Genomic DNA, 23949 nt, shown 5'->3' on the forward strand with positions numbered 1-23949 from the left:
ACCCTAGAACTAAATAAACCTTTAATAGTTGGTGGGTTATGAATATTATTGTGTGATTATCTTCTAAAGGCTTGAGTTATCACTCTCCAATCAAGAATTGAACCGTTAGAGGCATGAACTAAGTGAATTGAGACTTAGGGTTTCATAAAGATGGTAGCTTGACCATAAAAACTGCTTGTAAGTGATAATTTGATTGAATAACCTTATAAATTGATAGTCTATGGTTGCTAAGGCCAATGTTAGGATGATTTATACCTAGTAAGCATTCACCCATTAGAAAGGGGTAAAGTGGAAGAGTGTTCATTGAATTGATATTGTTGACTAGAGTGATTGTGACTTATTTAGCATCTTAATTGCTAGACGTTGAGCGTTCCGAGGCATTACGGAAGGGGATGGCTATAGCGGAGTAATTTGCATTGTTCCAGCTCTGCAGTTGAGGTAGGTTACGGTCTACTTGAGTTAGAATTTGATTAGTTGATTGTATGTGTTATAAGATTGATAGGAGAAAGCATGTCTAGTCTTCGGTCATAATGTATTGTTGGAATTCCTATATGCTATTGATTGAGTGACAATATGGGCTTATTGCCATTATTCGATGTGTTGTGATCTATATTTTGATGACAATTATGGTGAGAAGTTAATATGATCTTCTTGATGAAATTGAGATACTACTTGATAATTGATCACGGAAAGTGATGTAACAATGAATATATTTATACATGAAAAGGCACATTTGACTGGGGGTTAGGATGTGACCTAGATATGAAAAGGCACATTTGACCGGCGGTGAGGATGTGACCTAGTTTATAGGCTCGTGGTCCGAGGTTCATTCTAGAACGAGAGGTATATGGACACCATGGGTCCCCTACAGGTCATGGCTATTGGGCAAAGACACCAATTAGCATTTATTTACATAAATGATCAGTGACTGAGTAAGGGAGAATATTGTTGGGAGGTTTATTTCATTTGTTGTTTCCATTGACTTGATTTGTTAATATCATTGATTGACTTGGTGTTGGATATTTATTTGATTATGTGTTGTTGACTGGTTTGTCTATTTTATTGATTTTGTGATTCATGCATGATACTAATCTTAGTCGGCCTATGATATCTACCGGTACATAGTGTTTGCACTGATACTACCATGCTGCATTCTTTTTAATGCAGATTGTGATCCAGAGACTTCTACCCGACCTCACATTCAGCGTTGAGGCCATTTGCTGACAAATTGACGGTGAGCTTCTATCCATGCTAGGCTGCCCGAAGATATTCCTTATCTAACATCTATTTCCATTCCAGACATTGATGTTTATTTATTTCAGAAAGTATACGTTCCGTAGACATGTTTTTGGATTAGAATCCTTGTACGGTGACTTTTGAATTTTAGGATTGTAATAGTTAGGACTTCCGCATTTACGATTATTGATTATGGCATGACTACTTTTGATTAATCTTGTGTTTAAATTGTTATGAACTGATTGAATCGGTTAATAAAAATGGACTTGAATGAGTAGATGGTTAGGCGTATTGGTTCGCCCTCTAGGAGATAGTGTGGGTGCCAGTCATGGCGGGTTGGGTCGTGACACAACCAATTTGCACACCCACAACATAGCTCATCCATGGATAGACACAACCTAGTTCCATCATATAAGAATTTTATCAATTCAGAATCCATTGGGGTGTCTATTTCAATTTAAGAACAACCATTCACAAAAGAAACCCACGAAAAGGGGCATGCAACATCAATATGACTGATTAACTGAGAAATTTGAAGAAAAACTCGGGGATTTTTGTGGAAATAGTGACAGAGAACTCGAAAAACTATTTGCTTTTGTTTTAAGCAGAGGATTATGGTTTTCTGAGGGTGTATTGTGATTTTATGGTGGTTTATGGTGTTTAATAGGGTTTAATGGAAGAATAATTGTGGGTTAATGGAGAGAAGATCGTGGGTTAATGGGTGGAGAAGTGGAGAAGAAGAAAAAGAAAAGGGCGCGACTTATGGGCTTTTTAAACCCTCTGCTCGTCGGTTTATTATTATTATTATTTTAATACAGAACTTACCTGGGTAATTCGACGGACCGTCAATGTACATCGACGGTACCGTCGAATATCGAGGGTTCGTCAAATTACTTTGTCAGAGAGTTAAAATTTGTAAACTCTTTGAACTCTGGCTCTACATACCATCAATGCGCATCGACGGTCCGTCAACAATGTCGACGGTCCAGTCAATTTGCACTGAGATGATATTTTGCTAGATTCATGAGTTCCATTTTCAGTTCCTGCACACTTAACACCCGTTAAATAGCCCAGATACACTACTGAAAACAAAATAAACACACCAAGAAAAATACAGAAATCTAAACTTGGGTTGCCTCACAAGAAGCGCTTGATTTAACGTCGTGGCACGATGGTGGTGCCATTTTACTCCGGGTGAGAATCCTCCGGATCAAAATTCATTCCCAGATGCTTTAACCGGTACCTATCAACAATTCTATGCCCATCAATACAATCGTGGTAGTGCTTCACCCTCTGCCCATTCACATTAAATGTCCGAGTTCCATCTCCGGACTTCAATTCAATTGCCCTATGGGGCGAGAAACTTACCTCCTCGAAAGGTCCGGACCATCTTGATTTCAACTTTCCTGGTAGCAACTTTAGTCTGGAGTTATAAAGCAAGACAGAATCGCCCTTGTGAAATTCTCACTTGAGGATCTCTTTGTCATGATATTGTTTCATCCTCTCCTTTTATAATGCTGCACTCTCATAAGCCTGGTATCGGAATTCATCCATCTTGTTGAGTTGAAACAACCGAAGTTTAGTTGTATTTTCCCAATCCATATTCAGCTTCTTCAATTATGTTCAAGTTCGACTGGCAAGTGGCATGCCTTGCCAAAAACCACCTCGAAAGGGGAAGTCCCAATCGGAGTTTTGTAAGCAGTCTGATAGGCCCAAGGAGCATCATCAAGTTTTCGGGACCAGTCGGTCCTATTTGCATTGACCTCTTGGCCAAAATACTATTTGTCTTCCGATTGGAGACTTCAACCTGCCCACTTGTCTGAGGATGATAAGGGGTTGCCACCCTATGTTTCACACCATACTTCTCCATCAATCCCGCGAAGGCTTTGTTGCAAAAGTGAGATCCACCATCACTGATTATCGCACTTGGAGTAACGAAACGAGTGAATATGCTCTTCTTCAAGAACCCCATGATACTCTTGGCTTCATTATTTGGTAAAGCCACCACTTATACCTATTTAGACACATATCCACAGTGACCAAGATGTACTTCATGCCACAAGAGCTCACAAAGGGCCCCATAAAATCGATTCCCTAAACATCGAACACCTCCAATTCCATCACAAAGTTCATAGGCATCTCCTGCCTCCTACCAATATTCCCCTGTCTTTGGCACTGATCACAAGATCTTACCAACAAATTTGTGTCATGAAAGAGAGTAGGCCATTAATAACCACATTCGAGAACTTTTGCAGCTGTCCGACTACCACTATGTTGACCCCCAACAGGAGAATTGTGGCACGCCTTCAGGATTTCCATTACCTCACACTCGGGAGCACAACGCCGAATGATGTTATCAGCTCATGGTTAGAACAAGTATGGATTATCCCAGTAATACATACGAGAATCCCGCAGATACTTCTTCTTCTAGTATGACTTTATATCATCAGGAATAATGCCCGTCACCAAAAAGTTGGCGATGTCTGCATACCGTGGTGCTACCTCAAATTGTCCTTTGCTAAAACCTGCTCATCGAGAAAAGCATCATCAATATCTAGCTCATCTGAAGCTCTCCCAGCCTCTTCAAGCCGAGAGAGATAGTCTACTACCTGATTTTCAGTTCCCTTGCGGTCTTTTACCTCGAAATCGAACTCTTGCAACAACAGCACCCATCTAATCAACCATGACTTAGCTTTCTTTTTTTCCATCAGATACCTCAATGTAGAATGATCAGTGTAAACCACAATTTTAGACCCTAACAGACAGGCCCGAAATTTCTCAAAAGCAAAGACTATAGCAAGAAGCTCTTGCTCAGTCACTGTGTAATTAATTTGACCCGCATTCAATGTTTTACTGGCATAGTAGATAGGGTGCATGATTTTATTATGTCATAGGGTGCATGATTTTATTATGTCTCTGGCGAAGCACAGCACCAATGGCAAAACCGCTCGTATCGCACATCAACTCGAACGGCAGAGACCAATCAGGAGAAACAATAATAGAAGCAGTAGTCATACACTCCTTCAATTCATCGAATTCCTTGCGACACTTCTCATTAAACTCGAACTTAGCCTTTTTTTCAAGAATCTTATATAACGGATTAGCAATTTTGGAGAAATCTTTGATGAAATGCCTATAGAAGCCAGCATGTCCCAAGAAACTCTAGATACCCTTAACTGAGATAGGTGGAGAAAGCTTTGAAATCACATCAATACTTGCCTGATCGACCTCAATCCCTTTTTTAGAGACTTTATGCCCGAGAATGATCCCTTCCTTTACCATGAAATAACACTTTTTCCAATTTAGCACCAGATTAGTCTCCTCACAGCGTTTAAGCACTCGACCCAGATAGTCAAGACGGTCATCAAAAGAATCACCAACCACGGAGAAATCATCCATAAAGACCTCAAGAAAGTCTTCCACCATATCAGAAAATATTGATATCATACACCGCTGAAAAGTAGTCGGTGCATTGCAAAGAACCGAAGGGTATCCTGCTGAAAGAGAATGTCCCATAGGGACAAGTAAATGTCATTTTCTCCTGATCCTCAAGGGCGATGATGATCTGATTGTAGCCAGAATACCCGTCCAGGAAGCAATAGTAAGACCGCTCCGCCAGTTGATCAAGCATCTGATTAATAAAAGGCATAGGGAAGTGATCCTTGCAAGTAGCAGTGTTAAGCTTGCGATAGTCCATGAAAACTCTCCAACCTATCACAGTCCTCATCAAAATCAACTCATTTTTTGCATTGGGCACTATTGTGATGCTGCCCTTTTTTGGAACACATTGAACTGGGCTCACCCTTTTACTGTCAGCAATAGGGTAAACCACTCCATCGTCTAACCACTTGATGATTTCTTTCTTTACAACTTCTTGTATATTTTCATTCAGTCTCCATTGATGTTCCACACTCGTCTTGCTATCCTTCTCTAACTGGATTTTATGCTCACAGATCCCAGAAGAAATTCCCCGAATGTCTGCTATGGTCCAACCAATAGCACACCTATACTCATGCAATATCTCCAAAAGCTTCTCGATCTGCTCCTCAGTCAGTAATCTTTGAAACAATCACTGGTAATGTATTATTCGGACCAAGGAACACATACTTCATATGTGACGGGAGCTGCTTAAGCTCAAGCTTCAGTGGCTCAACGATAGAAGGCTTTGCTAAAGGAGTTGTTCTATTGTCCATATCAATATCAAGCTTCTTTGGGTGGTAAGAATATGAACCCAACCCAACAAGAGAATTGTGATCTCCACATAACCCTCCCTGTCTTCAGCATCAAAATTGACAATAATAGCAGCAAGAGCTTCTCCCAAACTTTCTTCTTCCATTTTGAATTCCACCGCTTCATCAACAACATCAAAAGAATCAATCATTGAAATTCTCTCATAAGCACTTGGTAACTTCATACCCTTACTTTCCTAGAAAGTCACCTCTTCATCATTGACTGGGATTTTATTTCGTTCTTTTTAGAATCCATAATAGCCCTTCCCGTAGCAAGGAAAGGTCTCCCCGGAATAATGGGAATATCACAATCAATAGCACATTCAAGTATCACAAAATATGTGGGAAACAAAAAATCACTGACCCGCACAAGAACATCATCAACCACACCAATTGGCCTCTTAATCGATCTGTCAGCCATTTGTAATCGCATAGTAGTCGGCCTTGGCATTTCCAAACCTGATTGCTTGTAGATAGAAAGTGGCATTAAATTTATACTCGCCCCATTATCACACAGAGCACGAGCAAAATCATGGTGCCCAACAGAACAGGGAATGGTGAACGCCCCAGGATCTCCCTTTTTCTTGACAGCAGTTGTTAAAATAATGGAACTCACAGTGTGAGTCAAACTCACGGTTTCATGTTGCACTATTTTCTTCTTGGTCAACAGGTCTTTTAAGTACTTAGCAAAATCGGGCATCTCCTTGACAGCATCTAACAATGGAAAGTTCAGAGATAACTGCTTCAGCTGATCATAAAATTTCTCGAACTTAGCATCTTCCTTCTTCTTCACCAACCTTTGAGAAAAGGGAGGTTTAGATTTGAAAAGCTGAGTCAAAGGACGGAGAGACCTTTTTACAGTCTGCTTGCTCTTATCATCAACCACCTTCGAACTTTCTGGAATATCAGCAACTTTCTAGAATATCAACAACTTTCTATTCACTAGGAACCTCATCAACAATAATTGGTGCATCAGACGGTACCTCTTCCTCTTCATTAATTGGCTCGAGATCAACAACCTTCTTTTCATCACTTTGGAGTATTTTATCACTTCGAGTACTAATAGCAAACACATGGCCTATACTGCCTCCCTCATTCTTCGGATTCGAAATAGTGTCACTAAGAAGTCCTCCCTTTTTAGGAGGGTGCTGCTCTCTAGAAATATCACACATTTGCGACTCGAGCTTTTGAATAGCCGCTGTATGAGATCCCACTGTTTTTGTTAGCCCAGATAACGTCTTTTCAGACTTAGTTTGATTTGCCAAAACCTTCTCAAGCATTTCCTCCAACCTTGAACTACCTTGATCGTTTGACTGCCCTTTTGGAGGAATGAATGGATTGGAACTTTTATTTCCAAAGTTGTTGTAGTTCCCTTTGTCATGACCCAACCTGTTATATCCTGTATTTTGTACCTTGGGACAATCCGAGCTAACCATGATAAGTTAAGGACAGGACTATTCCGGGATATGAGGTAGAGACTTTTGACCTTCGATTTTGTGTTAAGGCATAAGTTGCTTACGAATTTATTAGCATGGAATATTAAGGAAAATTTGGGGTTAAAAGTTAATTTAGGAAAGTTGGCATTTCATGAAATAATGGCCAAGTTGGCCGTGTGGTGTGAGTGGGGCACCACCCATGGCTTGGCTAATTTTAATTCATCCAAGCCATGTGTGGGCCATGGGACACATGGATGACTTATATATGAGTATATTGGATGACTTATTAATCACATTCTTCATACTTTCAAACCTTAGAAAATTCAAGAAACTTGGAGAAAAATAAAGAGAGGCCATTCGGCCATGGAACCAAAATTTGAGCCCTCAAATCTTGATTCAAAAAAAATATTTTCTTCTAGCAGTTCCAACCAATTGGAAGGTCCTTATTAACGTGCTTAAAAATTGACAATCATGTTGTTGCTTCATAATTTGAACTCACGTTGACAGTATTATATTTCGTATTTTGTACGTCGGATTATTCGCAAGCTGAGGTGGGGCCCACACATTGAGATTTTTTTTTTGGGACATGCGAAAATTTATATGAATCACATATGTGAAGTTAAACATAACTCAATAAGGACCCTTGAGCCAAATCAAAGTGGAAGTCCCCCAAGCAAATATTTTTAAGTAACGTTCTCGGGTGATCTGACTTCGAGGGGCAGAAAAGGTATTATAAGTTTGGAATTTGGAAAAATACCAAAGATAGAAGTTGTAGATAATTGAATTAACTTTCCAACCATAGGTCTTGGGCCCACATGTGACATCGGGATTAGGAGATATGGACGTTTTAAGGCGAAAAGGTCAGTGGGCTAGGCCCAAACTGGGCCCAATCGGGTTAGTCCCATGACCCATGCCTATTTAAGTGAAATTTCAGCCCTTTCCTCTCATTTTTCAGACCAAGAACACCAGAAAATTCTGGAAAGAGAGAGAGAAGAGCCTTGGAGAGAAGAAAAACCAATTTTGACCAAAATGAGCCCGAATTCGAAGCCCATGAAGAGAAAAGTGTTGTACTTTGCGTTGTCTTCAATTTGAGCTAAAAATCAACCAAGGAGAAGAGTGATAACGTGGGGGCTGCATGCTTAAGGTATGAATACGGTTCCTTTTCATTGTTAACGAGTTTATTTAGAATTTTAACGGATTAGCACGGAGGGAATAGTCGATAAATTCGTTTGTTGGTGTTGTGAATTATGGAAGGAGATTTGAAGAGAATTTTGGATGAAAATAAATGTATTTACCTTGTAAAATGTGAAGGCTGTTGTTATTGATGTTGTTCATATGAATTTCGACTCCTTTACGGAAATAAAATTATTAAATAGTTATATCGCAAATTTGATTGGTTGAGAAATTTAGAAAACAGTGTGCGGGCTATTTTATGGCATACGTCGGTATTGGAAATGATGTTAATACTATTGGTATTGTTGTTGGTGTTGGTGTTGTTGGTTACTGAATTGAGAATTCGGGCTAGGCATATAAACGGGGAAATCTTTGCCCAAATTTCTCGTAGACAAATGCTAACTTAGATTGAATTCCTAAGTGCCTATAGCTAATGTTTGGTAGTTATTGACGTATTGTAGATCTTGAGGAGCCCGAGACTTGAGTTTGGATTAGCTTAGGAAGCGGACGAGGTATGTGAAGCTTACCCTTTCTTTCTTTCTTTGGGCATGTCTTAGTGTAAGTAAGCTATGATACGATCCTCGGGGTAACTCTACTCTTATGATCCGAGCATGTTTACGATTCTTATCCACCTCTTAGTGTTAGCATTCTTAATGTGGTAGAACTATGGTCTTTATGTCTTTGTATGATTGAATTCAAATGTGGTATAAAGAGTTTTGCTCCAAAAAGGATTTTTCATGTTGAAAATGTCCGTAACTTTCATAGACGGAACCGGATTGCTTTGATATGCTCGCAAATGATTCTATAACGTATAATGACGTTAACTTTCATGGGCGGGCCGGATTGGTTTGATGCATATCCGTGGTCCCCGAGATTTTCCTTTGTATAGTCCTAACAACTTGTTTTTGAAAGAACTTAACATGACTTCCGTTTTAACTCTCGAGCGTCGACTATTACTTATCTATCGAGTCTTAAAGATGATTTATGTGTATATGGTTTCTCACTACTCTGCTCGTGCAAAGCTCAATATGTCTTTCACTGAGTCCCGGGCAAGGACACGCATTCGTGCACATTCATTTGCATTATTCACCGAGTCCCTCACTAGAGGGCCGGGACACGCTATATATATGTATATGATGATCCGATGATATGGGGATGGCGGCCGGGATGGCATATGATGATTCTATTCACCGAGTCCCTCGCTAGAGGGCCGGGACACGCTATGTATATATATATGATAACATGATTTTACTTACCGAGTCCCTCGTTAGAGGGGCGGGACACGCTATATGTACATGTACATGATGACTATTTTCTTATGTCATTCGGTCTCATAATGTCATTGACATGCATGATTTATGTTTCAAAGACAAGTTTTATGGTTTTTTGGTTACGGTACTAATTTTCCGTACTCCTTACTTCGGTATGGTTACTGCTTCTTCGTATTTCATGCTTTACATGCTCGGTACATATTCCGACCGACCCCTTCCTTCGGGGGGCTGCGTTTCATGCCACGCGGTATATACGGATGAGTAGAAGATGTTCCATTTGGATTGGCGAGCTCCATTTCCTCCCGAGAGTCTTTGCCGAGTCGAGGTAGTGCTTTTGTTATGGTATCCGGAGTTATGTTAGAGACTTTGCGTACGGTGTCGTGTATATAAGATGTCAGTTTTGTAAGCGGTTATGTAAGCCGATGTATTATTATGCATTGTGTTACAAGTTTCATATGTTACAGATTTTATTTGATTTGAGAAAGATGAAAAGCATATTATTCTACGAAAAGCTTTCCTTATGCATTCCATCATGATTTAAGGGCCCAGCATGATTATGAGTATAACGAGAGTCAGTGGGTTCGCTCGGCCCTAAGTAAGGGTCGGGTGCCCATCACGCCCTATCGGAAATTAGGGTGTGACATAACCGGAGGGCCATGACGGGCACCCGAAGCTAACCCACCGAGCACCTTTGAACATACATCTCATAATCATTTCTAGGTGGACAACAAAGATATCTCATGGGCGCCATACTCTGTAAGGGCACATATTATAAGATAGTGACACATCTCTATATAATCATCAACAGCTATGCCCATAAACACAAGCCAACAAGGCTGCCATAATATAATACAACAACATGAACTGATATCTATATGGGGTTTCTAGCTACACACATCTATCTACGAGCCTCTATATAGAATACAGGAATCCATGAAGAGGGTGCAGGACTTAGCCATGCCCAATAAACTGTAGCTCCAAAACAAATAGAGCGCTCCTGAGACTCCGCTAATGAAGTTCTTAAGGGCCTGGTCCGTCTACCTGTCTACCTGGGGGCATGAATGCAGCGTCTACAAGAAGGGACGTCAATACGAATAATGTACTGAGTATGTAAGGCTTGAGTAACCACATAATGAAAGTATGAAGATAACATAATATAGAAGAGATCAACCTGTGCCTCTGAATGCCTTTTTAAGGCGGATGTCATGCATACTTGGCTTTAAAACAAAAAGACTCTTTCATATATACATATATAAAGTATCTTGCCCGGCCACTGAGGCTCAGTTATACATATATTTAGTACCATGCCCGGCCGCTAGGGGTCGATTATAAATAGCATCATGCCCGGCCACTAAGGGTCGGTTATATATAATATCATGCCCGGCTACCAAGGGTCGATTATATATATAGTATCATGCTCGGCCATGTAGGCACGGTTATATATAATATCATGCCCAGCCATGTAGGCACGGTATTATAAAAGTTACATATATAAATACATATAGCATGCATGAGGGCCCAATTAAACATTTCTACTCTATCGGAGTGACATAAGGTCGGTAACCTCTGATTTATATTATGGAACAATCATCATCGCTATATCTCACCTTGAAGGAACAATTATCATAAGGTGAGATCAACAAGAATGAATAAAATTAAGAAATTCATAAAATAAACTCAACAATCTCGTGATAGCATCAAAATCACAAGCCTTGGAATTTCTAGAAATGGGGTCATCATCATCATCATTATCATCTTAGAAAACATCTATCTTTATCATCATAAGAACTTTGAGAATCATGAACTTCTAGCTTTTGAGAATAAGGATGTTATGGAAAACATGTATGGGTGCATAAGAAGGGAATCATGCCTTTAGAAAGAAAGGGACTAGCCTGAACATACCTTTTGGTCTCCTTAACCACTTAACGCTTATCCTCCTAAGCTCGTAAATCTACATTCAAGAGAATTCATATTATTTTTAGGCTTATCGTCATATTCTTATCTTAAGCCTTCAAATTAAACCCCTTTAGAATCTGCTGAAATTCGGGCAGCATCTCCCCTATATCTTCTACTCCCTCCAATCTTCAAAACAACTCCCAGAGCACAATAAAACATCAATGATTCCATATTCAAAAGATTACATTCAAACTATACTCAATTCAATCCCAAAACTTCTTTTCATAATCAATCCATAACAACAACTTCATACAACCCCTTATACACTCGTACACGACAATTCCTTAACATCATTATTATCCCTCATAACAAGATTATGCTCAAAACATACTAATAATTATAACTCAAGTTAATTCACAACTCAAGATATCATCAAATGCATATTTGAACTTTTCTTCCAATTTTTCTTCTCCTCAAATCTTAACATAATTACCAAACAAACTCATAAACATGAAACTAATATGAAATCTTACCTCAAAATTCAAGAACACTTCAATTTTATGGTTACTTCTCCTTAAAATACTCACCCAAACATCTTCAAGAGGAGGAGACAAGTGTAGACCTCACTTGGAAACCCTTAACCACTTTAATCTTCACTTTGATCCTTGGTTTGGGCTTGGAAATATGTTGGAATATGTTTGGAGAGGTTTGTAGGACTTCCTATGACTTGAGGCTATGTTAAAAATGAAATAAAAATGACCAAAATTGTCATATAAACTTGTAGGAATATATGTGCATGTTGTGGAAGTTGGAGGAATGTTCTAGAGGATTTGGGATATGTTTAGGGGGATTTGGATATTGGATGAATGTAGTAGGAAGTTCTAGAGAGGTGTGGAGATGAGAAATGGTGAAAGAATGATGAAAAATGATGAGTTAGGGGGGTATTTATAGGTGTGTGGGTCGGGTTAGGCTCCATTGGGCCGAAATAGTGGGCCTTAAGTGAGTTTCTAGAGAATTCGCGTAGATTCACAGGCTTCTGGCAGTCCGTCTTAAAACGCCCATAACTCATTACTCCGATGTCATATTGTTGAACGGTTTGCTGCGTTGGAAACTATACTCGACGAACTTCATTTTAGACTCTTGAAACACCTCAAAACTCTTTATATCCCAAGAGATATACCTCTCGTAAGTTGACCCAAAATTTCTGTCCAAAATTCTGTCAATTTTTTTTCAAATTTTTGACAAACTTATTTTCTTCGATTTGCTTGATCCCAAAACCTTTAGACACTTGTTAAGAGTACTCCTTAACCTTATAAGGGCCCCATGACCTCTCCGAGCTTATGTTGGTTTGAGAACGACGTAAAATTTCTTGAGATGTAACACCCTTGGTTCGAACCATCATAATTGTTGTTATAGTTCCCTTGGTTTTTATTGTATGCACCTTGCCCCTACTGAGGTCTCTATTGATTTTGATTCTGATTCTGATAACCCTTTTGGATGTCCCCCTTGAGAGCATAGTTAACATCCTCAACTTGCATAGGAGATCCCTCGTGATATGGACCCTCTTGGACTTGGTATATCCCATTCAGCATACCTGAAGTGTCTTCGCAAACATTTACCTTCTTAGTCTCTTTCTACTCAAACTTTTTGGTCAACAAAGAAATATTCATTGCAAGCTAAGCCAATGTCTGCTGAGTATCCTGATTCTCCTTCACCATATTCTGGATCATGACATTCCCATAGGGTACACTATCAACATTGTTCGATTGCCAAGCCTGATTGTACGTAGTCAATCTGTTAAGTATGTTGTTAACTCGTGTGTAAGATTTATCCATGAAAAACCCATCAGCTGCGTTGTTTGCAATTGACTGCGTTATAGGATCCAGCCCTCGGTAGAACTTCTCCATTAATATGTTCTCCCAGAAACCATGAGTCGAAAACTTCTGCACATATTCTTTAAATCTCTCCCACGCTTCATATAATTGTTCCCCTGGTCGCTGCTTGAATTCACAGATTTTGTCACAGATCTCAACCTTCTTGCTAGGAGGATACCATTTCTTGAGAAAGACAGCTACCAGCTCCGCCCATGTAGTAATAGAATTCCGGGGCAACTTCTCGAACCACGTTCTTGCTTCTCGCCTAAGGCATATTTGAAAAGCCTCAGCTGAATATCATCTTTTGAAACATTGTTTTGGATGTGATGAGCACATACATCCACAAAGTTCTGCAAATGTCGTTGAGGATCATTATTGGTAGAGTTCCAAAAGCATCCCTCATGCTTCAACAACTGGTAGAGAGAGGAGTCAATTTTGACACTTGTAGCTCCAACCCGAGGATGAACAATAGCAGATGCATAGTCCTCCTCATCAATCAGATCAGCAAATACATTCTCCTCCTCTGCATCAATCGAGGGTTCATGATGCTGACCACCCTGGTTACCAGGTGCTGCACGTTGATTTCGCATAACCATGATCACCTGGTTCACAAGGAAAAGCAAACAAGGTGTGATGGAATAAGAAAAAGACTTCGTTCAAAGCAAACACTATTTAGTAATTTCAAAATCGTATTCTCCAGCAACGGCGCCAAAATTTGATACCCTCAAATTACACCTTTTATTAGCGTAAAGTGGACGTTGTCAAATATAGTAACCCAACAAGGTTGGGGTCGAATCCCACAGGGAATATAGTGTGAAAACATTACTAAAATCGTAGAATACTTTATTTAGGTCTAATGTCTTATTCCGATGAATTTGTAGAAAGTTAGTTGTTTATGACTAATTGCTAACTAATTGCTCTGGATTGTGATTTATGGTAAAAGAAACCAACGTTGTGTCCCCATCAGATGAATGCAATGCTTAGGATTCTAATATGATATACTTCTAATGGATCGTTGTATGAATGCACTTAATCCCTAATGGAGTTCCTAATATTTCCCAATGTTTAAGAACAATATCTCTTTATGATTTCCCAAATACAAAAGAGTTTATATGAAGAACGATTAATTAGGCCAAGTAAATTCCTCTTATTCCTAAGTGAATTTATTAAAAAAGGTTTAAAGCCTTGAGTTCTTGTTATTAGTTCTTACTAAACCCTAATTATCTTCCCAAATAAATCAAGGTTTATGGCACAAGCTAATATTTGCAACCATCAACTAACAATGAATAGTGAAGAACTAACAAACCCTAACAACACATTATGCATATATCACAACTAGAAACCCATGCGCAAAACACCCATCCTTGAGTCCACAACCTTAGCAGGGAATTTAGCAACTCATGGAATTGATGAACATGCAAAACATTGTAATTATAATTGTTATTGAACTTACAAAGAGAATTGAAGATAAACGAAATAGAATATTCTTGAAACCCTTAAAAAATACAAAAATTCAAAGTGCTCAATACAAGTCTTCAACTCAAGATATCTAAAAAATAAAACCCTATCAGGTATTTATACAAGTCAAAAACTCAGAATTAATAAAGACTAAACTGCCCCAGTCAGTTTGCAACTTGACGAACCGTCGAGTAACGACGGTACACTTCTACAGTCTGATGACAGAACCAATCCTCAGTTTTTCAAACGACGGTGCACTTCGACGGACCTTCGAGAATGTTGACGGTCCGTCGATCTTCTCGTCCTTTTGCATCAAAATTGCACAGTCTCTGAACTTCTCTGATTAAGCATAACGATAGCTCAATTGACGGTCCGTTGAATAACGACGGTACCATACAAGTACAAAAACAGTACTAAGTCTTCAATTTCCTTATTTTCACTTGCTTTTGCACTTCTAAATACCTGCAACATACACAAAACACATCAAACTTACAAAAGTCACTCGAAAACAAGTAGAACTTAGAGTTAAAAAGAATTAAATATGTTATAATTTCACGGCACATCAACTGGCCAACTGTCTCATATCGTACACATATGCTACGGTCAGAATACCTCTACGTTTCGATAGTCATGACCCATGAGGGCCCCGCGAAGTCCATGTACCACTCTCACAATCTAGGCAAAGACCTCAGGCATTGGACACTCTCACTATCCCGGCAATGACCGCAGGCATCGGACACTCATCTCTCTTTTACGCTCTCTAGCAGAGACTTCGGAGGTCTCTCACTTATCATCATTTCCAATCACAGTTCATAGCAAATCATCATATGAAATAAGAATGTATGCCATGCATGATATCAATTACACTTGTCATATGATGTTCCATGAAATTATGGCATCTAATGCTTTTTAACTCTAAGTTTTACTTGTTTCCAAGCAAGTTTGTGTTAGTTTGATGTATTTTGTGTGTTGTGCAGGTATTTCGAAGTTGGAATGCTCGGAAAGCAAAAAATGAGGAAAATAAGTGATCTGTTCTGATAAGAATTAAGGACGGACCGTCAACATGCTCGACGGTCCGTCGAGTTTCCTCGTCATTTAAGTTCCTGCAAAGTGACAAAGTCATCAGATCGTCGACTTGCACCGTCGACATGATCGACGGTCTGTCAAAGTGCTTCGACGATGGAATTCTTGCAGAGTAAAAATATGTCATCAGATCGTCGTTATGGTCGTCGAACATGTCGACGACAGTCGAAGTGCAACGACGACCCGTCGAAGTGCAAGTCGAGCTGGAACATGACTGAGATTTATTATTCCGAGTTTAACTTGTATAAATACCTATTTAGGTTTTATTTTTCGGACATCTGGAGTTTTAGACTTGTAGTAATTGCTTTTGAGTTGTTATTGCTTTTGAAGATTTTCCAGACAAATTACATTAATTACTTTCAAGTTTTATTCGTAAGTTCAATACAAAATTCAATTATACAATCTTCAATCTTTTATTGTTTTCTTGTTGCCATGAGTAGCTAAACACCTTTACTAAGGTTGTAAACCCAAGGATGGGTGTGTTGTGATTGGGGATCGTGAAAGATATTCGCATAATGGATTGTTAGGGTTTATTTGTTCTTCGTTTTCATCATATAGTTAGTGGTTGCAGACATTAGCTAACGCCATAAACTTTAGTTTATTTGGAAAAATAGCTAGGGTTAGGTAAGAACAAATAACAAGAACTCAAGGCTTTAAACCTTGTTTAATAAATTCACTTAGAAATAAAAGAAATTTACTTGGCATAATTAACCGTTCTTCATGCATAATTCTTATCTTTGGAAAAAGCATAGAAAGAAATAATCTTTTCTTATTGGGAAATAGTTCAGATTCACATAGAGGTTAAGTGCATCCATACAAACAGTCCATTAGAAGTATATTAAGATCGTTACCCATGATCATACACTTTATCTGACCGAGACACAACCTTGGTTCTTTTTACCCATAAATTTACAACTTTAAATTTTCAGTCGCTTTAAATTAGTCCACAAACCAAAACAACTATAAAACCGTTTTTCTGGAATACACTAGGACCCCAAGATTAGTATAATACTTGTTTAGTAAACTTTTCACGCCATATTCTCTGTGGGATTCGACCCCAACCTCGTTGGGTTACTATATTTGACATCGACCGCTTTACGCTATTAAAACTGTAAATTTGAGCGTATCATCATAAAGTACACTTCACAATTTCAAGCCTTTTTTATTATCCTTCCATTTTCGATGATAAGTGAGATATCAAGAGAGAGGTGAATGCCATTACAAGTCACACACATAGAAAATATGGCGAAAACCCACATAACACCTTATGGAACTAACCTAATTGGATTTCACCTCTACACCACTAGCCATTTCGCACACTGCCCAGAGATGGCTACTATATCATGTATGTCCAAAGAATCACGGATGTTTCTGTTACACCTTGGAAAATTTACCGTTGACGCACAACGAATAGAATAACGGAGGGCACGAAGTATACGATGTTTCAATAAGTAAGAAACAGCATTTGATGGTCCTAATTGAGATTTCAAAGACATTCGAGGTAAGGGAAGAAAGTTGGCCAAGAAAGGCAAGGTATACATTGTGTATCGGAAGAGATTTACGAGTAACAAGTTAATGGTGACCTAATGATGTCTTGGTGCAGAGTTATAACGTCCCTTAGGTTGTTAATGGGGTGTTAAACAAGTGTTAAGAAGGTTCCATAATGATTGGAGATCAACGACCGATGACAATCATTTCAAGGAAAATGAGGTTATACGACCGACTTACATGGTCCGTATAACATTATATGGTCCGTATAAGGGGCCGTATAAGGGTCCGTATAACATTATATGGTCCGTATAAGGGGCCGTATAAGGGTCCGTATAACACCCATCAGAAATGTTATTTCTCTGATGGTGAATTACGGTAGCTTATACGGACCGTATAATGTTGTACGGACCGTATAAGTGTACGTGGAAGTCCGGACGGGCTTAATTAAGTCCAAGTATAAAGTGATGTTCCCACTTCATTATTTTCATTTCCCATTCTTCTCCATCTCTCTCAAGGCTTCTAGAGTGTTCTACACATTTCATCAACACTAAATCAAGACTAATCAAAGATCAACTTTATCAACCAAGAGAACCAAGTGCAAAGAAACTCATTAGGGTTCATCTAAGGCAAGAAATCCCATTGGAAGTGAACTAGGGTTACGGCTCAAGTGAAGTATTTCTACTCAAGACTCATTCCCACACTATCTAAGGTAAGTTTTATGATCATTCCATGTTGTTTTAGGTATTGAGAGGTTGAAAAACTTAGATTATGAAAGGAGACAGAAAATGGATTACAAAGATGAGAATAATGAGATTTTGAGTAGTATCTTGGAATGAGTCATGATCCTTGATATGTTGTGATTATAAATATGTTACAAATGACATTAAGAACATGGGATAAACATTATATGTGAGTAAACGTGATAGTGTATCATGATCATGATTATGGATGAATTGAAGTGAAATTGTGAAATGTGGATAATGTAGGTGAATGAAGATTGTTGGGTACAATATTGTGAATGTTATTATAGATATTTGGGAGTTGACATATGATATGGGGAAAGTTTTATAAACAAAGGAAATGCTGCCTAATTTTCTCTAGCCTTAGTTGAGCATGTTTATATGATGGATTAGCTAATGTTAATACCAACTCTCTTGAAGGTAGAAACGTGAGCATTGAAGGAGAGTGACCAAGCGATAAAATAGCTAAACGAAATGGTGTGTAAGGCTAGTCCTTTCCTTCTAAGGCATGACTCCATGGCATGAATCTTCCTATCTTTTCTATGACTTTTCTACATATATGTATATAACGGAAAATCATGAGTCTATGTTCATGAAGAGCCTTATATGAGATGAAGTAAGATAATGACGATGATCAGCTTAAGTGTAAAGATTCTAAAGTTCATGATATGATGCTTCTATAAAGCTAGTGATCCAAATTATGATTTATTGATGTTGTCCTTTGTGCCACACTCACCTTATATGCTAGTTCCTTCAAGGTGCGGCACAATGCTTATGAATGCTCCAAAATAGAATCGGGGTTCACGACCTTATGTCACCCCGATAAAGTATAGTTGTCTTTGAGTTTTTATGCATGCATTATGATGAGTACATGGTGATGATATTACACCGTGCCTATATGGCCGGCAGACACCGCTAAAGCGAGCAGCGTATCTTATGTCTAGATGGCATGGGCAAACACCACTAGCGGGTGGCATGAGATAGTTACCCCGACGCGGGCTAATGATGATCACACCATACCTAATTGGATTTCACCTCTACACCACTAGCCATTTCGCACACTGCCCAGAGATGGCTACTATATCATGTATGTCCAAAGAATCACGGATGTTTCTGTTACACCTCGAAAAATTTGCCGTTGACGCACAGTGAATAGACTAACGGAGGGCACGAAGTATACGATATTTCAATAAGTAAGAAATAGCATTTGATGATCCTAATTAAGATTTCAAAGACATTCGAGGTAAGGGAAGAAAGTTGGCCAAGAAAGGCAAGGTATACATTGTGTATCGGAAGAGATTTATGAGTAACAAGTTAATGGTGACTTAATGATTTCTTGGAGAAGAGTTATAACATCCCTTAGGTTGTTAATGGGGTGTTAAACAAGTGCTAAGAAGGTTCCATAAGGATTGGAGATCAACGAACGATGAAAATCATTTCAAGGAAAATGGGGTTATACGACCGACTTATACGGTCCGTATAAGGGTTCGTATAACACCCAGCAGAAATTTTGTTTCTCTGATGGTGAAGTACGGTCACTTATACGGACCGTATAATGTTGTACGGACCGTATAAGTGTCCATGGAAGTCCCGACGAGCTGAATTAAGTCCAAGTATAAAGTGATATTCCCATTTCATTATTTTCATTTCCCATTCTTCTCCATCTCACTCAAGGATTCTAGAGTGTTCTACACATTTCATCAACACTAAATCAAGACTAATCAAAGATCAACTTCATCAAACCAAGAGAACCAAGTGTAAGAAACTCGTTAGGGTTCATCTAAGGCAAGAAATCCCATTGGAAGTGAACTAGGGTTTTGGTTCAAGTGAAGTATTTCCACTCAAGACTTATTCCCACACTATCTAAGGTAAGTTTTATGATCATCATGTTGTTTAAGGTATTGAGAGGTTGAAATACTTAGATTATGAAAGGAGATAGAAAATAGATTACAAAGATGAGAATAAGGAGATTTTGAGTAGTAGCTTGGAATGAGTCATGATCCTTGATATGTTGTGATTATAAATATGTTATAAAATGACATTAATAACATGGAATAAACGTTATATGTGAGTAAACGTGATAGTGTATCATGATCATGATTATGGATGAATTGAAGTGAAATTGTGAAATGTGGATAATGTAGGTGAATGAAGATTGTTGGGTACAATATTGTGAATGTTATTATAGACATTTGGGAGTTGATATATGATATGGGAAATGTTGTATAAACAAAGGAAATGCTGCCCAATTTTCTATAGCCTTAGTTGAGCATGTTCATATAATCGATTAGCTAATGTTAATACGAACTCTCTTGAAGGTAGAAACGTGAGCATTGAAGGAGAGCGACCAAGCAGTAAAATAGCTAAACGAAAAGGTATGTAAGGCTAGTCCTTTCCTTCTAAGGCATGACTCTATGGCATAAATCTTCCTATCTTTCGATGATGAGCTTAGGTCTAAAGATTCTAAAGTTCATGATATGATGCTTCTATAAAGCTAGTCATCCAAATTATGATTTATTGATGTTGTCCTTTGTGCCACACCCACCTTATATGCTAGTTCTTTCAAGGTGAGGCAGAATGCTTATGAATGCTCCATAATGGAATCGAGGGTTCACGACCTTATGTCACCCCGATAAAGTATAGTTGTCTTTGAGTTTTTATGCATGCATTATGATGAGTACATGGTGATGATATTACACTATATCGATATGGCCGGGCAGACACCGGTAAAGCGGGCAGCGTATACACCATGTCTAGATGGCATGGGCAGACACCACTAGCGGGCGGCATGAGATAGTTACCCCGACGCGGGCTAATGATGATCACACCATACCTATATTGTCGGGCGTGACTTATATAGATATGCTTACTTGATATGATGATGTTTATGAAGTGAGTTAGCATGCTTTATTTCTAGGCCGAACCCATCGACAAACACCTGTGGTCGTCCACTTCTTTCACTTGAGCACCTAAAGTGGCCCTTGTTCCATTTAGACACTTCAGGTGGGTCATTCCTACTCCACTTAGACACTTTTTGCACCGTTATCGGAGCAAAACCAACACTAGTCGTCTCCTACGGGGATTAAGTGGCCAATTAAATTGTGACAGCTCATTTAAATTGTGTCAACTCAATTAAATTGTGCCAACTCATTTTAATTGTAAATTAAACAATTTGTAAATTCGTGGAGTTTTGATCATTAAAAATTGGGGCTTTTGGGCTGATTGGATGTGTAATGAGGTGGCGCCCCCTTTGGTGTTGGTTTTGCTCCGATAACGGTGCAAAAAGTGTCTAAGTGGAATAGGAATGACCCACCTGAAGCGTTTAAATGGAATTAGGGTCAGTTTAGGTGCTCAACTGAAAGAAGTGGACGACCACAGTTGTCTGTCGATGGGTTTGGCCTTATTTCTATCAAAATTGACAGGTAGTTACAGATTGTCGTTCACTTGATGTCTCCTTATTTCTTGATGTATTGTTATTGTTTATGACTTACATACTCAGTACAATGCTCGCACTGACGTCTTTTTCTTTAGACGTTGCGTTTATGCCCACAGGTAGACAGGGAGGTGATCCAGATTCATAGGAGCTATCAGCAGAATTTGAGAGCACTCCATTGTTCCGGAGGTGCCATTGCTTATTATTTTGTGTACATATATTTTGGGCACAACGGGGTCCTGTCCCGTCCATATGTCTAGTATTCTAATAGAGGCTCGTAGATACGTATGTATGGGTAATATGGTCTTACGATGTCCTTATTATAGGTATATCATTTTGATAGCCAAAAGGCTTATGTCTATAATGGTAAGTATGTTTCAAAATGATAATGGTTTTCCTATGATTCTGAGCATGAGAATAATGAAGGAACGGCAAATGTCTAGTAGGGTCTTGTTTAGGGTGTGTTGCGCGCCACGCTTATAAACAGGAGGCTACAGGGCATTTAGGAAAAATGACCTTTCTTCTTCTTATGAAATTGTGCGATAGAGCCGTGTTATAAGATTTTCTCCTCCCTAATAGTGTGTTATGATTTCAGAAATGCCAGTAAAGAGAAAAGCTACTGCCCGGCGAAGGGCAAGAGCGCGATAGAAAGGCGGGCGTAAAGGAGTATGACGAATATAGAAGAGGGTGAATTACATAATGAGGCTCCATCTAATACTTCTCCCACTCCGCCTAATTTAGAAGAACAAGAGGGGACTTCAGCTTCAGATCCTATGCCTATCGTTCCTCCACCGGACACTTCGGGTCAACAAATGACCGAAGCTATTCAGCTACTGACACAGTTAGTTGCCGCCCAGGCACAGCGGCAGAGTTCGGGTCCAAGTGACCGGGCAGTTAGTACTAGAGCCCATGATTTCATGAGCTTGAATCCTCCGAAGTTCTTCGGGTCAAAGCCGGATGAATACCCGCAAGGTTTTATTGATGAAATGTTGAGAACATTAAAAATTATCCATACCTCCGAAACTGAATATGTGGAGTTAGCATCTTATAGACTCCGGGATGTGGCGGTTTTATGGTATGCTTTATTTCTATCAAAATTGGCAGTCAGTTACAGATTGTCCTTCACTTGATGTCTTCTTAGTTCTTGATGTATTGTTATTGTTTATGCCTTACATACTCAGTACAATGTTCGTACTGATGTCTTTTTCTTTGGACGTTGTGTTCATGCCCACAGGTAGATAGAGAGGTGATCCAGATTCATAGGAGCTATCAGTAGAATTTGAGAGCACTCCATTGTTTCGGAGGTGCCATTGCTTATTATTTTGTGTACATATATTTTAGGCACGACGGGGTCCTATCCCGTCCATATGTCTAGTATTCTAATAGAGGCTCGTAGATACGTATGTGTGGGTAGTATGGTCTTACGATGTCCTTATTGTAGGTATATCTTTTTGATAGCCGAAAGGCTTATGTATATAAAGGTAAGTATGTTTCAAAATGAAAATAGTTTTCCTATGATTATGAGCATGAGAATAATGAAGGAACGCAGAATGAGTATGATGAGTAACATAATGAGTGGTGCTCGGTGGTTAGCCCCGGGTACCCATCATGGCCCCTAGTCGAGTCGTGACAGTTTCCTTCTCAATTATCATCATCAACACCAATCACAAGGTAATAAAAATGTATCATGGAAATGAGGATGAATGCAATGCATGAATGTCAAATTCAAGTGTAAATCATAATCAAATCCTAATCGTGCCACATATTGACACATATCACAATATTAATATCAAGTCAAGTTCTTTCCTTTATCCAAGATAATGTCAAGATAAGTGAGAGAAAACCATATCATAATCACAATATGGAAACTAAGTACAAGTCCAATATCACACACAACAAGCCAATAAATCACAACGAGTCAACAAGCCCAGTAATCAGTCAACAATACTAAACCTAAGTAATCCATCCCAGCTTTAACCCGAAGGCATAACATGCTTTCTCTGACAGTAACTAACTTTACATATGCTTTGCTAACCAAAGTCTAACCAGAAGGTAAGCCGTAACCTACCTCGCTGTCGAGCTGGAGCCACGAACATTCAAATCTGAGCCTTGCCCTTCCAAAGAGCCTCCAAGTACTCAAAGTCTAGCCATTAGCGAATTCTAAGTTAGAAACGAGAAAAAACGATACCCATATTGCTAGACATTCGTTCAAATCAAATTCACTAAGTAAAAGAGGGAAAACATGCCCACAAGGGTAAAACGGGTATTTCAAGGATGGAATAGGTAACCCAACGTACTAGAAGTTCAATTCTACTCCCCAATTGCCAAATTAGCTCAAGTATTGATCAACTTCGTCATTTAAAGAAAACCCCCCAATTTGGGTAAAAACCCTAACTTTCAATCTTTCAATTCCTCAACTATAATAGAAGATTCAAGCCTATTGGTTACTAATTCATGAAATCCCATGCTTAGATTAGTCAAATCCATCAATAAGTCTCAAATTCAAAGCTTAAGATTCAAATTACAATATTAAGGTCAAAACTCATCTTCTTCCTCAAGTTCTCTAGATTTTCTATCATAGATTCATACTCAAGAAAGGTAAATAAAGGAAATCAAGGTTAGAGAACTT

The 23949-nt window shown here is 38.9% G+C and overlaps 1 pseudogene; it reads right to left on the reverse strand.

The window, feature by feature from the left end:
* Positions 1-3734: 3734 nt before the first annotated feature.
* Positions 3735-23949, reverse strand: part of LOC132031540 (uncharacterized) — a 115774-nt pseudogene continuing 95559 nt past the window's right edge.

Source organism: Lycium ferocissimum, chromosome 9, assembly GCF_029784015.1.
Source record: "Lycium ferocissimum isolate CSIRO_LF1 chromosome 9, AGI_CSIRO_Lferr_CH_V1, whole genome shotgun sequence".
Classification (NCBI taxonomy): domain Eukaryota; kingdom Viridiplantae; phylum Streptophyta; class Magnoliopsida; order Solanales; family Solanaceae; genus Lycium; species Lycium ferocissimum.